General features: G+C 34.8%; 1 protein-coding gene across 3 annotated transcripts in view; it reads right to left on the bottom strand.

Annotated features, from left to right (window-relative positions):
- Window positions 1–18,253, bottom strand: part of prickle2b (prickle homolog 2b) — a 190,700-nt gene that overhangs the window by 129,303 nt on the left and 43,144 nt on the right. The window contains exon 3 of one of the 3 annotated variants that reach the window (XM_073915553.1): window positions 1,477–1,516. The exons of the other annotated variants lie outside the window; for them this stretch is intronic. The gene's annotated coding sequence lies outside the window, so the exon portion shown is untranslated. The remainder of the gene's footprint in view (window positions 1–1,476; window positions 1,517–18,253) is intronic. 3 annotated transcript variants of the gene reach the window in all.

Below are 18,253 nucleotides of genomic sequence, written 5' to 3'. Positions count from 1 at the left end.
ATATATTTCTGATGAAATTCGATTCATTTGAAGAAATTAAATTTGTAAAAAGTTTTTTCTGAATAATAAAAAATGAAAACTAAATAAATTTGTTCCGCTCTTTCATTGCACTTGTTTACAATATGAGTTAGTTTTAGGGTAAGATTTATTATAGGTGGTGTTAGGTTCAAACGTGATCAACCTTTAGCTCCACTGATCAACCCTTTAAACTGTAATGAAGCATCTCCACAATAACTTTATCCGTTTGTGAGAAAACTGAATGTACTTTATAGCTTCAGACACAAGCTATTTAACATTGAATCTGCTGGAAAATGTCCAAGCAGTACTGTAGGCTATATATTATTCATTCCTTTTAACGATAAAGGTTCTATGATGTACCTTTAATGCCCACGTATAACCTTTCCAAGGGTCTTTAAAGTTCAAACTTGGTCTTTACATCATTCAAATGTTCTTTACACTAAGATAAGAATGGCTCTTTAATGAAGTTTACTGAAAGGTTCTCTGAAAAATAGGGCTGCACGATATTTTAGTATTTAGCGATATATATTGCGATATGAATACAATTTCATCAGATGACTTAATATCTCTATTTGGAAAGAATTTATAATGTTAGATCGATTGGAGTGATTCCGCAGTGGAAGTGCATCTCCATTAAATCTAATAAACAATCTGTAAAAGTTTTGGGGTGCCCCGACACGTTTTCATTGTTTTCTGTGCTATTTGCTGTGAATTTCTGTATTTGCATGTGTTGTATTTTTATGCATAACAATATGTAAATACAAGCAAGACAAAGATACAATTGAAATAAAGTGCTTTATCATTTCCCGAGACAAACAGTATTCAAGTAACTAACAGGTGCGGACTTGACCAATAAGCGAGGTAAGCAGCTGCTTAGGATCCCTAGGATTTAGGGTGACCCGACCAAAGTAAAGAAGCCTATATAAATCATATAGCTCTTTTATAAATTTTCTATCATATGTCGTATGATCTGTTTACAAACTTTAAGATTTTAATGTCAGTGCTTTTTTCAAACTCCAGGAGCCCAATGAACAATGGTACGTTCCAACTTTCTGGTCAAAATACCATGTCAGATGATGAGCGATACAGCGAGCTTGTTATAAGAGGGATTGTTATTATTCAATTATTCAACTCATATGAAAAATGCTGACAAGATTAGTTTGATCGGTTGTGAATTTTTTTTTTTTTTCATTTTTTATATGAAAATCTAATCACAAAAGTGATTAGTACATAGTTTGTGCACTAGTTTTTCATTTGTGAATTTATTGCATTTAATTTTACATTAAGAAGACAAAGGTTTCTTTAATTATTAAAATATATAAAATAAACTTTAGAAATGTTTATATATTTTTAAAATACTTTTCAACATACAGTGTGTTTAAAAAAACTAATCTACAGAAGACAAAAACATCTATAGAGAAAGAAAATATTTCAAGTTTCAATGCTAGGGCCCCATACCTGGAATTGCTTAGAGTCCCCTCAAGTCCATCTCTTGTAACTGAATGATAAAAATAAAAATAAGTAGTTAAGGTCACAAATTGTACCATTTTCTATACCTAAATGCTTGGCACCAGATCACAGGCATTAAAAACAAGTGCAAATGATAAATTATAATACAAACTCAACTAGGGTTGGGTCGACAGGCGATGCTATCGTCCATCGCTGATGGCTGATAGACATCACGATGCTGAGCTGGCATCGCAATCCTCCACCGCAGCAGCAGCAGCAAGCCACTTATGAAAAATACATATTTAGGCCCCATTTACACTAATACATCTTAGTTTTAAAATGGCACACTATACTGCTGTACACTACACTATACCACACTATACTGCTTAAAACGCACATCACGTGATCACACACACACATACACACAGACACTCTGTCATGTGCTGCAGCATCTGAGCTCCAGCAGTCCGCCCAGAGAGCAGTGCACGTCGGACAGTTTATTAAGGATGAACCGCTGGATTGCGTCTCACTATAGTTGTTAAACATGATATTTAAATTATCACGTCTCCATCTAACAACTCTTCTGTCTTTTGAATCTATCAGGTAACGTGTCACAGTGTCAGTACACTGCTTCAATCTTTCGCTTTCACGCTGGTACTTAGTATTTTTAGCCAAAAACTCAGATACTGTTGGTTGGTTGCTGTTGGTTATGCACCTTTTTACCAATCAAGTTTGTCGATGCCATTATAATGACACAGATCACTCTGCCTATTCATGCCAGAGTCCTGCGAAAAAAGTGATTGACAGGTGGTAATTTGTGTGACTTATCGTTATTTATTTATGATTTGGCTATGGGTAAAATAAGACCATGCGGGTCAGATATCAGGTAGGCTACAAATAATAAATTCTTTATGAATTAATTAATTATTCAAGAATAATTAATTCACCTCCGCCTATGACGACAATGCTATCATGATGTTTCACATTAGACATTGATTTTTCAAGAATGTATGATGAAAAATCCACATGGTGGGATATAAACCACAATCATATCTTCTTTTATTTTCCACTTCTGCTCTCTTCTGTTCTTCAAGTCTTCCCTATAAATAATGAACATCTGTACAGTCGGACATGAGGTGCATTATACGCCAACATAAATAGACAATATGAGTGACAATGCGATAATACTTCATTTCCTCAATTCTCCAGCTCCCAAATCTTTACATTAACACTTCTCCAGCTCTCAATTTTGTCAAAGATGAAGCACTGATTCCCCAGTGGCTGAAACAGTGACAGCTCAAAAAGAAAAAAGAAAATTCTCATTAAAACCAATCAGCCACACTCAATGATCAGGCCACACGAAGGTCAAACCTGAGGAAAAAAAAAAATTCTTCTTTTAATGTTTTTTTCGTTCACTCAGAAATACGAATAACACCAAGATTCCCATTTCACAAATCTGGGTGACCACTTCTGTCTCCCTGGTCTCTTATTGTAACACAAAACCAAAATGTCCTATCAAACTAGATGAAACACCATCATAATAACAGATACAGAGTAAGATACAGAGTGAGATGAAGGGACTTTCCCCGTTTGTACTTTCTCAAAGAGACAAGATAATTTGAAAGTAGAGAAAATAAACACTTAACATGGATTTGTCCTGAATCACTCAAAGCATCCAAATGTGTGAAACAGATGTGCAGCGCAGAGACTGCGGGAGACATTTCAGTCTGTATAATCATTATCAGCCGAGTGTGAACTTGCTCTTTTCCAAGCAGCACCAGAAGTTTTCGAGGCGCGAGCTGTCAGACTGATATTTATGATGAATATGCAGCTAATTTGAACCTTGCGGAGGTCAGAGAGACGTATCAAAGTTAGCTCAAGAGGAACATCTGTGATTTAAGTGCAGTGAGAGTAAAAATGTTAACTGAAGCATGGGTCACACACTATCAATTTCAGTTGCTATTTTGATTTTGGTTTCAAACAATTATGAAAACATACTAATCATGATAAAACGGCATTATGTTACTTTTCATTTAAAATACAGCCCCTTATTAAAAGAAGCCTTAGTTACTTGCTGTAGTCTGTAACTGCCTCCAAATTGCATACTGCCCTACTAGGACTGCACAATATCAGAAAAACTGACATTGTGATATTTTGCCATTCTTAATATTTACTGCAATATGAATATAATCTCACAATATTAACTGTTTGGATAGAATTCATAATTTTACATTGATTGGGATGATTTTGTAGAGGACTGCATCTGCATACAATATCCAAAAATATAAATAATTAAACAATCAATTTAAAGCAGATATGAAAACAACAGAATTAAGGCAAAAACTAAATAAATATGTTTTTCAGTGGAATGTAACAATGTTGAGGTACAGAAATAAAATAGGGACTACAACACATATAAAACAAAACAAAACAAAAATCATCCTATTAGATTACGATTCAAATTAGGCTTGGGCGATGTTAACTAATTTGGCATCATACGATGTCTAATGTGAAACATCGCAATGGACGATGTCATTGTCGTCACAGGCGGCGGTGAATTAATTATTTATGAATAATTAATTAATTGATAATGAATTAGTTATTTGTAGCCTTCCATTTTAACTACCTGACCCGCATGGTCTATGTTTTACCCATAACCAAATTATAAATGAAAAAAGATAAGTTATACACAAATTACCACCTGTCAATCACTTATTCCGCAGGACTTTTGCATAAATAGACAGAATGATCTGTGTCATTATAATGGCGTCGACTAACTTGATTGGTAAAAAAGATGCACAACCAACAGGAGCCAACTAACAGTATCTGAGGTTTCCGCAAAAAGTACTAGGTACAAACGTGAAAGCAAAAGATTAAAGCAGTGTAACGTTAATGACGCTGTGACACGTTACCTGAGAGATTCAAAAGAGTAAAGAGTCGTTAGATAGAGACAAGATGAATTAAATATCACGTTTAACTATAGTGAGATGTGATCCAGCTGTACATCCTTGATAAACTGTCCAACGTGCACTGCTCTCTGGGGGTTTGTGCTCAAAGCACCCTCTGAATACCTGGAGCTCAGACGTGCGCATATGCTGCAGTGCATGTCTGTGTGTGTGTGTGTGTGTGTGTGTTTGAATGTGTGGTCACATGATGTGCGTTTTCAACAGCATAGTGTGGAAGGAGGGCTTTTCAGAAATTCTAAATAAAATGTATGGACGTAGATTGTTTTCATTCAAAAATGCCATTTTAAAACTAAGACGTTAACGTAAACAGGGCTTAAGTGTGTATTTTCGTGATCGCGTTGCTGCTGCGAAGGGGGCAGTGCAGAGGATAATGATGGCTATCGGTCATCAACGATGGATGATGTCTATCGACCCAACCCTAGTTCAAATTCACAATGACTCCACAAATCATGTGTACTAAACTGGGTTCCTGGTTAATTATAATCCCAACTTAGCATTGCAGATCCTGCGATGTGACTATTATGAACAAACAATATATTGTGCAGCCTTATGTCCTACTATATAATGTATGCGAGGTAAAATGTATATCAAGTAGTATGCCAGATTAAACTATTCAAAAAATACAGGCAAAGTAGCTAGATAATTTGAAGTGAAATAGTATTGTCAAGAATGATTTTACACTGGGTTAAATTGCTTTTAACCAAACCAAATGCACACACACACTATAAGGGAGGAGTAACGCACATACACACAAACACATGCACACACACAGAGTACGTATACACCCGAAGAAGTGGTGGATAACAAGTGCTACTCACTATTATCCATAGGGCCACAACTGCCCCATAATATAAAACTTATACTGAAGTTCAGCTTGCTTCACACTTCATATTCAAATGTAAACTGCTTTAAAACAAACCATTTTATAGTATTAAATATTAAAACAATGTCTATAAATTGAATTAGAATGACACTTTAGTAGTATTGAGTAGCTCTTTGGTGTTTTTGTAATGCTTTTTGTAGGGCTTTTTGTATTGCTCTAAAATGCAAAATGTTGAATTCGAAGAAAAAAATTAAATTAAATTGGTCAATTAAAAAAAGATATAGCTAAACAAGTTATCAATACAGTGTTGTACACCTAATCAAACCACCAGAGTCACACTTCCATCATCACCCCAGCCCAATGGCAGTTCAAAAGAGGTTCACAAGCTTCAGTTCAAAACATCCTCAAAACTATTTGATTAAAACTATTTTACAGCAGTTATTTCTGTAATGGGCTTAAAGCACAGCAAGTGTTTTTCAGCCACTGGTAAACTTCAGGTGAAAGGATAATGTGACTATTTTCATACAGTTCCTTTTACAGCATCGATCTTGTAATTTAATTAAAATAGAATCAGTTAAATAGACTAAAGGATTCACTTATTGTTCAAGCGTATAATGAGATGACCAAGCATCGTCAGGAACAGCAGGCGAGCGAGGAAACTCCATTGAAAATACTGTGGTAAAATAAATTTCCATAATTTAATGACATGGTGTGGAACAAAGGAATTAAATTCAGTGCTTCTTGTCTTGTCTGAGACCTACTTTATATCATATCTCAGTCAGACAGTGAAAATCACTGATTTTTTAGAAATCAGATCTTAAAGCTTTTTGTAATGGAATAATGGTTCAACGGAAACGCTTGAGCTGTTTTACTGAAGATTCAAAGTCTGTGTTCACATGCCCCACTTTACCTTTATTTTATTTCTTTAAAATGAATAAATCGTTAGTTTTAAAAGAAATTATTACTCAATCCTTTTTCTTTGTGACTTTTGTGATCAGCCAAGGATGAAATCTTAAACAGAATGAGACTGACTGGTAGATCTTTATCACTTCTGAAAAAGACAGAATAATAAGTACAATAAATGTATCTCTTTAAATTTTTATTTTCATCCAACTACCACAACTATTAATGTACAACTCTCCATATCATATCATGAGGCATTTTTACATCTTATTTATAAAACCTATGCAATCTGCATAGTACCTGCAAAAGTAGCATTAAAATCAATTTACCACTTCATGAACATTTTATATGATCTGATGTGACATTCAAAGAGTAACAGATACAGACAATTCACAAAAGTGTTACTATACTACTTCCCTCTTTATGTTGATATTGTGGCATTAAAAATCATGACAAAATCACAGTAATTTGGTTTAGTGGTTAATTCATATGAATTTGTTTGATCTCATTTGAACATTTTATTACAATTTCTTCATCCACATGGTTATAAACCCACCAGCAAATATAGTTGCTGAAGTTCATAGTTGCCATTCACCTTTTATGATGAATTTTCTACATGTTATCCATGTTTAATTTCTCAAAGGCATGCAAGCAAACAGCCAAATAAAAGGTTTCAAGAAAGAAAAAAGGAATTGATTTACTTACTGTCACATGAGGCCTTCAACTAATTCCAGGATGCAAAATGGATGCAAACCCTCCCAAATAAAGACAATTTTCATGACAATAAAAGAAATTTTTTGTTCACAAATGTATATGAACATAATCATAAGGTCTCTAGATTCATCCAAATGAAACAAATCATTTATGAGATCTATAGTTTTCTGTATACTTTGTCAACAACTCAAGTTCCTTGTAAGTACATAAAGCATGAGAAATTAGGGAATAACGTGTTAATAAGTTAATAAATCAAGGTTTTTGGTCTTGTTTAATGATTTTTGGTTGAAAATACACAATTTGACCTTCAAAGTAAAATTAACATCTCCCACTGGTCCCACTCCTACAAAGAGTTAAAATAACACTGGAGCAGTGTTAAAGTGCTTACCAAACATAGAATAATGAACTGCTGTTAAAAAGCAGGATCACTGAAGAAAAACACAAAACTACAAACAAATTCAGTCACAACCTCTCCTTTTGTGTATTTACACAAGTCTTTTTTTACACTTTACTTTTTGACTCTTGATTTATTTTATTTAATTTTATTTATTTTTTGATTACAGTAACTCTGTATTGTGGGACCAAATATTCTATACTCTTGGGATTTTGCTGTGTAAGGAATAAGGCTGTCTTTAACTAATATATACAGTTTAAGTCAGAATTAATAGCCTCCCTAAATTATTAGCCCCCCTGTTTATTTTTTTCCCCAATTTCTGTTTAACAGAGATTTTTTCAGCGCACTTTTAATCATAATAGTTTTAATAACTCATTTCTAATAACTGATTTATTTTATCTTTGCAATGATGACAGTAAATAATATTTGACTAGTTATTTTTCAAGATACAGCTTAAAGTGACATTTAAAGGCCTAACTAGGTTAATTAGGTTAACTAGGCAGGTTACGTTAATTAGGTAAGCTATTGTATAAGGATGGTTTGTTCTGTAGACTATCGAAAAAAAAAATAGCTTAAAGGGGCTAATCATTTTGACCTTAAAATGTGTTTTTTTTTTTATTTTTTTTTTATTAAAACTGCTTTTATTCTATCCAAAATAAAACAAATAAAACTTTCTATAGAAGAAGAAAATATTATAGGAAATACTGTGAAAAATTCCTTGCTCTGTTAAACACCATTTGGAAAATATTTACAAAAGAAAAAAATGGGGGCAAATAAGTCTGACTTCAACTGTATATATACACTTTTTCATTTGTCTTTTTGACACACATTAGTCTGTTGGGGAAACTAGTATGTGTTTAATCACTTTAAGAGAAATGGATTAGTTCTTCATGTTTTCATATTCTATTAGTTATATGATAGATAATTTTCAGGGGGTTCACATCAAACGGTTTTCTAATTTGAAACATAATAAATGCATGTATTGATATGAACTGATCTGTTGTTTTAAGTGAGAATGCCAAATGTTTTCCTCCTATTCAAATTTTTCATTCAAGGGTTCTTACAACATATTTGCCCATCGGCATCTATAGTTGCCACATATTCAATAGAATTTTCTTCCAAAAAAAAATCAAAAACCTGGAGAAAATAAATGCAAAATATGTTCATTTAGGACACTATAACAAGGCTACATGCATGAAACCATTTTAATAAATCGAGATCAAAAGGGTTAAGGGGTGCGGTTTATGGACATGTTTCCTTTTTTAAATAGTATTTTACATTTTTTGTATGAATAAAATAGTATGGATTTGAAATAAAATTAGCTGTTTATCTAACAATAGATCAAATATACATTACATTACTGTTACATTCCTTATGAGTTCAGGCTTGGAAAAAAATTGTAGTCACTCTTACTGTTTGCGCAGTAAGAACACAAACCATAATAATCATGACAATGAATTTTGCCATAATGACATAGTCATAAATCACATTACTAATGATATTGTACTTTCTTTCTCATCACAATCTATCCATCTAAAAGCATTTGTCTGCATGCAGTTCGCTCCACACAAATATTCTCTGCACTGGATCGGCTCTCATTAAACTGAGGTAAAACTCGATTCGGTTTTGCACTACAAAGGCTCAAATCATGCGGATGCAAATAAATTCAAGAGCGAGATAAAAAGAGCGAAGTTACTTCAAAGTAAGTCTGAATGTATGTATGTATGCGTGTGTGTTTGTGTCTGGATAATCATTCCCTCTGGTGCTTGAGCAACAGGTTATCCCAAAATCCTCTCCCCGGGCTCTTGGCCTCATTGCCAGCAATTACACTGCTAATTTACACCACTTGGAACAAGGACTGGTACACACACACACACACATATACGCAATGCAGGGAAGAAAACTGTAATATGTTGCTATATTTTTCTTCGTAACCCGAAAGTAACTATACCTAACTGCCTTTTTTGTTTGAGGTACATGTATTCTATAGGTGTATAAAAAACAATAAAATGGGTTTGATCATAATTTCATTTTCCTTCGGCTTAGTCCCTTTATTCATCAAAAACCAACAAAGCAGAATGAATTGCCAACTATTTCAGCATATGTTTTGTGCAGCAGATGCCCTTCCAGTTGCACCCCTGTACTGGGAATTGCCCATACACACTCATTCACACACATTGATACACTATGGCCAATTTAATTTATTCCATTCACTTGTACCACATGTCTTTGGACTGTGGGGGCAACCGGACACCCGGAGGAAACCCACGCCAGCACGGCGAGAACATGCAAACTTCATACAGAAATGCGAACTGACCCAGCCAGGACTCGAACCAGTGACCTTCTTGCTGTGAGGTGACAGTGTTAACCATGAACCACCGTGTCACCCCTGTTTGATCATAATATGGCATTTAATACAAGAAATTTTGGACTAGAAATTGTTCACTTGCAGTTAATGGAAGAAATTCTGGACTTAATAATTTCATATTCACACTTCAGCTGCAGGAAGAAAGTTAAATATACTTTGGATACCCATTAGTTGAGCCAATAATCAGTACATTTTTATTCCAGCACAAACTATTCCTTTAATACATAATTCTCAATCATTCACTATAAATGATTTATCACCGTTATTAAAAATAACATGGTTTTAAAGAACATATTTTAACTCTTGTACAAGATGCAAGATAAGCCTTTGGTGTCTCCAGGATGTGTCTGTAAAGTTTATGCTAAAAATACTAATCAGATTTTTTATTATACCCTCCAGAATAAGTCCATTTTGCTGTCTTGATTACAGTGTAGCTGTTTTTGTAGCCTGTTGCTTTAAATCCAAATAAACTTATTCTTCCCACCCACCGTTCCTATATGCGTGTCTGCTTCTCATGCCTTACGTCAGATAGACAGCAGTCAGTGAAAGAGACAGACTTACTAGTCAAAAATACCAAGTAAGTTTATTTCATGTATTTGTGGTGAAGTCTATTCAAGCCTTTCTGAAACGATGAGTCACACACAAATGTCGTTTTGTCATTTGCAGTATACACACACACACATACACATACACATATATATACTTTGAGAAGTGTTTCTATCGCTCCAATATGACAGTGGGCACACTATATCTACACAGTTCTGTCCAAACAGCTTACAAAAGATAATTTTCATCATAGGTGCCCTTTAAAGTAAAAATTAAATTTAAGTAAAATAAATGTTGCTTATAATAAACAATTATTATTTAGGAACAAAGAGGAAAAAACACTGGAAAAGGTTAAAATGATAGTCAACACTTCATAAAAGAACCATTTAGTTCTTAGTATGACGAATATTCTAATGATTTAAAAAAATATTTTTCACTTTTTGTGAAATGTAAAGGTCCCACTGATGTTAAAGTTTCTTTATAGATCCACTGATGCAAAATATTAAAATAAAATTAGCACCTTAATTTTTAAAAGTTTAGGAACACAGTCAAGACTGTTTGCAAGTTACAAAATGCTCAATTTTTTTCACAAACCAATTGTTTCACTTTAAAAGACATCAGTGCATTGTCAGAAGCCTTGTGTATTAAATTTGTTTGGCCTGTTCTATATATGTTTTTCTCAATTCAATTTAATTCAGTTTAATTCATTACTTGCTTTATTGGCATGACAAAAGTTACAAATGTATTGACAAAGCATTTATAAAGTTTACATCAAAACAGATCAGAACATACATATATTTAAATAAAACATAGTTGACCCTGTAAATAGTAGTAAAGAAAATCTCTCACTCTCTCTCGCTCTCGCTCGCTCGCTCTGTCTCTCTCTCTCCCTCTCTCGACTTGCATTTTATAAATCGCAATTTCAGCCAAACAGTCACCAACATTAATGTAAATTAACATCAAATTTTATTTTTTTATTTAATATTTTCCTAAACTGTCAGATTTTTTTGTTTGTTTGCAAACAGGGAGACTCGCTGAACGCATGCCATATTTGTCATCGTTTTATGCAGAAAGTAATAACCACATTTTATTGTTTTCCATATGCTCCAAGGTAACAAACTCCAGTCCAAACTGAATAACGTACAGACCACCAACTTTTACAAATGATTCAGAATGATATACAAAGCCCTCGTGCACTCGACTGGGTGGGCAAGTTTGTGCTGCTTCAAAGAAATCCTCAAAAGAGCAATAGAAGAAGTAAGGCACTCTAATAAGATGTGACTTTTAATAAAGCAAAAACAATCTCCTTGGCGTAAAACTCAAAGCCCGAGACTAATACCATCTGCTTACAACCCACAAACCAAACATTTACATCACTCCCCAGGATAACAGGCTTAAAGTCTGCTTAAATGTACAACGAGCCTACAGACAGAGCAATTGGTAGCAAAGAGAGAACGCCCAAACTCATAATAATTTATCTGAGACGCGTTACATCAACAGCATACGTGCATGTCATCTCTAGCAAAAACAGTTTTCACTGGTGGTTCTGCACAAGGCAATAATGTTTCAGCAGAGGTGAAGAATATATATGTTCCTCTCACAGGAGCACGTTTTCTGGCATGTACAACTGAACCATATGGGAAAAGTGTCAAGTCTAACACAAATCACAGAGTGTTTCACAATCCACGGCTAAGCTCTGTGTTACTCCTCGTTTCAGGGATTTCAGCTATGCTCATAATTAAGAAAGGAGACTACTAGGCCTGGTGGGAACTGCGCTCAGTGACCTAATTTGATTTGAAACATTAGCCGAACGGGTTTTCAATTCATTATTATTGCTATGCAAATCTGAACACAGGCTGGCAGTGTGGAAGACGAGACAGCCAAGGAAAAAGTGAGCTCTGCTTTCAGGGTCCAGCATTGTGTTCAGAAAGAAGCCAGACTAGATGAAATAGTTTATCCATAAAATGAAAATTTGCTCACTCATGTTCAAGTGGAACAAAACCTTGATAAGACCCTTTTTATCCGGTGAAGGTATTTTGAATAATGGCTTAGAATTTCTTAGTAGGAAAATATAAATACTATGGAAGAATCTATGTAACATTCAAAATATCTTTTTGGGTAGAATAAAGGGCTGTGGGGGGAAAACAACAGTGAAATAGATGGACAGAGATATAAAACAAAACGTTTTAAGTTGAAATAAGCCACATTTTTCTCTGGAGGTCATTGAACGACCAAAGAAATGGACTAAGCTTACATTTTTTTTTTTTATGAAAACAGTTGTAAAAGAACTGCGAAAGAGCTACAGCAGACATTTATTACAGTGGTAAAAATCTTAGCCCCCCTGATTTCGGTGATTAAACTTTATGAAGAACATGATACAAACCTACAAAAGTCTAAAAGCTGACTAATATGCACATATAAGTTCAATAAAAGAACTAAATCAGATTTATAACATATGTAAAAGTTTACACTCACCGGCCACTATATTAGATACACCTGTCCAACTGCTTGTTAATGCAAATTTCTAATCAGCTAATCGCATGGCAGCAACTCAATGCATTTGGGCATGTAAACATGGTCAAGACGATCTGTTGCAGTTCAAACTGAGCCTCAAAATTGGGAGGATAGGTGATTTAAGTGACTTTAAACGTGGCATGGTTGTTGGTGTCATACGGGCTGGTCTGAGTATTTCAGAAACTGCTGATCTACTGGGATTTTTACGCATGACCATGTCTAGGGTTCACAAAGAATGGTCTGAAAAAAAGAAAATACCAAGTGAGTGGCAGTTCTGTGGACGCAAATGCCTTATTGATGCCAGAGGTCAGAGGAGAATGGCCAGTCTGGTTTAAGCTGATAGAAAGGCAACAGTAACTCAAATAACCACTCATTAAAACCGAGGTACGGAGAAAAGCATCTCTGGTTTCTCGCAAGGTTTTTTTTCTTCACTTTCCCCAATTGGTGAAGTTTTTTTTTTTCCCCTTGCCGCTGTCACCACTGGCTTGCATGGTTCGGGATCGGTAAAGTTACGCATCGATGAATTTGCTCTTTAGTGTTTGAACTCTCAGTAGTGATTATTAAACCACACTGAACTGAGCTAAACTGAACTGAACTTAAACACTAAATTTTATTGAATTGAATTGAACGCACAACACGTCCAACCTTGAGGTGGATGGGCCACATTGGGTGCCACTCCTGTCAGCTAAAAACAGGAAAATGAAGCTACAATTCGCACAGGCTCACCAAAATACAACAATAGAAGATTGGATAAATGTTGCCTGGTCTGATGAGTCTCGATTTCTGCTGCAACATTCGAATGGTAGGGTCAGAATTTGGCATCAACAACATGAAAGCATGGCTCCATCCTGCCTCGTATCAACAGTTCAGGCTGGTGGTGATGGTGTAATGGTGTGGGGGATATTTTCTTGGCACATTTTGGGTTAATAAGTATTAACTGAGCATCATGTCAAAGCCACAGCCTACCTGAGCATTGTTGCTGACCATGTCCATCCCTTTATGACTACAGTGTACCCACAGTGTTCTACAATGTTCTGATGGCTACTTTAAGCCGGATAACACATAAAGTCATAAAGTGTGAATCATCTCAGATTGGTTTCTTGAACACGACAATGAGTTCACTGTATTCAAATAGCCTCAACAGTCACCTTATCTCAATCCAAAAGAGCACCTTTGAAATGTGCTGGAAAGGGAGATTCGCATCATGTATGCGCAGCCGACAAATCAGCAGCAACTATGTGATGCTATCATGTCAACATGGACCAAAATCTTTGAGAAATATTTCCAGTATTTTGTTGAATCTATGCCATGTAGAATTAAGGCAGTTCTGAAGGCAGAAGTGGATTCAACCCGGTATTAGTGAGGTGTACCTAATAAAGTGGCCTGTGAGTGTATATAATCTTTAGTAATATCAATTGATATTTATTTTAAATCATCATGATGCACAAATTAACTGACTAAATTAATTGTAATAAAATGGATATTAATAAACAGCATTTGTCAATCTTTCAATTATCAGTTGATAATAATGACAATTTTTCTGTAGCATCGAATCAGTATATGAAAATGATTGGCACTGAAAATGCAAATAATTTATAAAGTCAGCTTTAATGCTGAAATATATCAACAGTTTTATCATGATATTTATTGCATATATCAAAAGAGTAACTGTGAATGTTGAAGACATAAAAATTTTAAGCTTTCGATTCATCAAAGAGTCCCGAAAAAATGCACTGCACGATGATTCTGCAAAAATATTTTCATATTTAGCAATGTGATAATACATTTCACAATCAGTGAACAGTTTTTACTGTTAAATATTTACAGCATTAGTAAGCAAAAAGACTTTTCATTTCATAAATGTATCTTTTAAATCAGACAGGTATAAGAACTCTGCAGTTATAAGAGCTGTTCATCTCAGACAAGACTCAAATCATGTACTTGAGCAGAGATCTGCCTGAATAAAGCAAATCAAGTCATCAAGAGCGAAACTGATTGCAATGAATAGTTCAAGCAATCAGCAGTGCTTGTGCCAGGAGTCTGTCAGCTAAATTCAAGTTCAGCTCAACCTTTGCGGCTGGTCTGGATCCACTGTCATGGAAACACGAGCAAGCAGGTAAAAGTACATTAGTTTTTCACCCATAATAAACCAGTTACATAAAAGAAAAAGGAGACATTTATAGCCTCTGATGAGTCAAACTAATTCAAATGAAAAACAACAGAGCTGTTTTATTACACAAGCAAACTGAAAACGCTGTAATTAATATAAAATGATGTTGTTGTTGTTTTAATCTCAGCACATAAGTACAGAGTAAAGTGAATTAAGGAATATATGTTAATCATTAAGGTGTTTTAAAGCCTATAACCTTATTAAAGATACAGTTCAACAAAAAAAAAAAAAAAAGAAAATTCTGCCATCATTTACTCACTCTTTACTTGTTCCAAACTTGTTTGTTAAAGATAGAAGATATTTTAAAGAATACTGTAAACCTGTAACCACTAACTTTCATAGTATGTGTTTTTTCTATGGGCGTCAATGGTTACAGACTTTCAGCTTTCTTCAAAATATCTAGAAAGTCATAAAGGATTTAAATCCACTTGAGGGTGTGTAAACGTTCATTTTTGGGTGAACTGTCCCTTTAACCTGAAACATGACACTTAGCTGTGATCTGCTAATGACACAATGGCGAATAATAAGCATGTGTTGCTGCTCGTCTCCTCAACGCACAGGAGTAGGTCAAACAACAGATGGTCATTAAGGATTAAACTCAACTATGTAAATGTTGAATCAAGCAGTCAAGCAATACCCATCAAATAGCTCATAACACACTCCTAGCAGTTTCCAAAAAAAGCTACATAAGGAAAATTTTATATCTAAGACTAACTATCCTTCCTCTAACACTCAGCTTTATCAGCAACTCATTCAATCTGACTTTTGTTTATTTTGGCCCAGGGGATTTCAGCTCATACCCACTACCATTTATAGTATGTGGTTGCTAACATAAAAAAAAAAGATTTTGATAGAAGTAACTTCTAGAAGGGACTTCTAGGCTAACCAAGATTTTTGAATTTACAATTTTTTACATGTACAATCTTAAAATAAAAATGCTTTGCACTGATATGTTTTTAGAAGTGTATTTAATATGATTTTGTTATTATTAAATGAAATAAACAAAAATGTGACGTTACTTTAGTCACTTTTCAATCCATCCAAGGTGACATTTTTTAAATAGACTTTTTTTAGATTATTAAAACAAATTTTAAAGAAGATATTTATATATTTCATAATGAAGCAATATGGAATCTAGTTTGATCTATTTTAGAATCAAACCACAGGCTTATGAATACAACTCGTGAAATATGTTTCAAAGTTAAGTGTAAGATTACTCAATCAAACTAGTAATCACCAGAATAATTTTTCATTTATTCATTCTCTTTCGGCTTATTCTCTACTTCAGAGGTCACCACCGCGGAATGAACCACCAACTATTACAGCATATGTTTAACAAATGCCCTTCCAGCTGCAACGCAGTATTGGGAAGCACCCACACACACTTATTCACTGCCAATTTGGCTTACCCAATTCACCTATAGGGGCGTCACGGTGGCGCAGGGGGAAGCACGATCGCCTCACAGCAACCAGGTCGCTGGTTCGAGCCTCAGCTGGGTGAGTTGGCAGTTTGGATGTTTGCATGTTCTCCCCATGTTCGTGTAGGGTTCCTCCAGGTGTCCGTAGTGTCTGTGTGTGAATGAGTGTTTGGATGTTTCCCAGTGACAGGTTGATTCAAATGTTATCACTCAATTGAATGGGCATTATCAGTGGTTATCAGCTGATAGATATGGGCCAGTAGGGGCTTTCTGTGCCTACTAGTAGGATTAGAAGGCTGTTATCATCCATCCACATGCTTAATCAGCTACAGATCACATACAGATGTGGGCGGAAATTAACGAGAATTATTTATATTATTTATTTAATTTCCCATTAACTGTATTTTATTATCGTCTACCCCTACCCCAACCCTGAACCCAACCATCAAATTAATGTAAAAACAGATCTGGATCTGGAGTCTTCTATTAGTATAGCTGATTAACCATGTGGATGGATGACAGCCTTCTGAGCCTACTAGTAGTACTACATATCTATCTTTCACAATGGAGACGCTGACAATGGATCCAAACACAGGTTTATTAACAGGATGGTCAGGCAAGCAATGGTCAACAAGGGCAAACAGATGTATACAAGCAAATCCAGAGTCATGGTCATAAACAGGTGGAAGGTCAAAAGGCAGGCAGCCTACAGGAAAAACAATAAAACAAAGCAAGGGTCTTACACGGCAAAACACGTCAAGGAATACGCATCGTAAATGTTACCCTGACAGATAAACAATTCTCAGCAACAATGTGTGTGTGTGTGAGTGTGTCTGCTTTCTTTATAGTCCTTAATCAGTCTATGAGCAGCTTCAGCTGTGAGTGTCAGGCAGGATAAGGAACTGGTGTGTGTGTGCAGTGCATGCACATTAAAAACGTAGTTATTTATTTAACCCAATGGTATACTTAAACATAGTTGGTGCTTTGTTGGGTTATTTTTAACCTTTATTAGGTTATTTAATAAATACTCAACCAGTTGGGGTAAATATTTGGTGCTTTGTTGGGTTATTATTAACCTTTATTAGGTTATTTTATAAATACTCAACCAGTTTGGGTAAATAGTCTGTGCTTTGTTGTGTTTTTATAACCTTTAGTTGGTTATTTATATCATAACTCAATCAGCTGGGTTAAAATTTTGAATTTCAACAGTCAACTGATTTAACTGACACAGAACAGCAGTATTAATATGTGTGTAATGTTTTTTGCGTTATAAAAGTTAAGTTATAATAATATTGTTTTGGTTTTGTCAAAGTACCTCTCCGTGTCGTGTTTTTTATATCCGTTTCACGAACATTCTTAATTAATGATGATACAAACGCGCACTTCATAGCTGATCTACTGTATATTAAATGAATAAAACGCTTTCTCTACCTCATGTGTTCATCTCTAAAGTTTTTTTTTTTGAAGAAATGATACTCAAATTTGGGATATCCGGCTGTCTTTCTCACCTAAAGGACACAGAGGAGACATTTATTTATTTACACAGCCATAATTCTAAAATTAATAGTAGTAGTAAGACCAGAATGGAAAAAAATAACATTTAATCAAAATAACGCAATGCATTGGGATTAATTATATAACCCAATGCATTGGATTAAAATAACCCATAGTTGAGAAGGTGCTATAATAACCTATAGTTGGGTTTTATGTTGGGGTATTTTTAACCCAACTATTTTAACAGTGACTGGATCTTGTAAAACCATATAATGGTAGATTTGTAGTTCTTTATTGAATTGTGTTTACCTGTGCTGGTGATCAGAACACTATCAGCTGACAACCACTGATAATGCCCATTTAATCAAGTGATAACATTCCAAGTGGGTGGTTATATAATATTCCTTAAAGTTCCTAAAAATCACATTTTCTGGTTGAGCTTCCCCAGGAACACAGATTTCCTAAACATTGCTTTT

Source organism: Danio rerio, chromosome 11 (genome assembly GCF_049306965.1).
Source record: "Danio rerio strain Tuebingen ecotype United States chromosome 11, GRCz12tu, whole genome shotgun sequence".
Taxonomy (NCBI): domain Eukaryota; kingdom Metazoa; phylum Chordata; class Actinopteri; order Cypriniformes; family Danionidae; genus Danio; species Danio rerio.
This window is presented reverse-complemented; position numbering and strand designations above follow the sequence as displayed.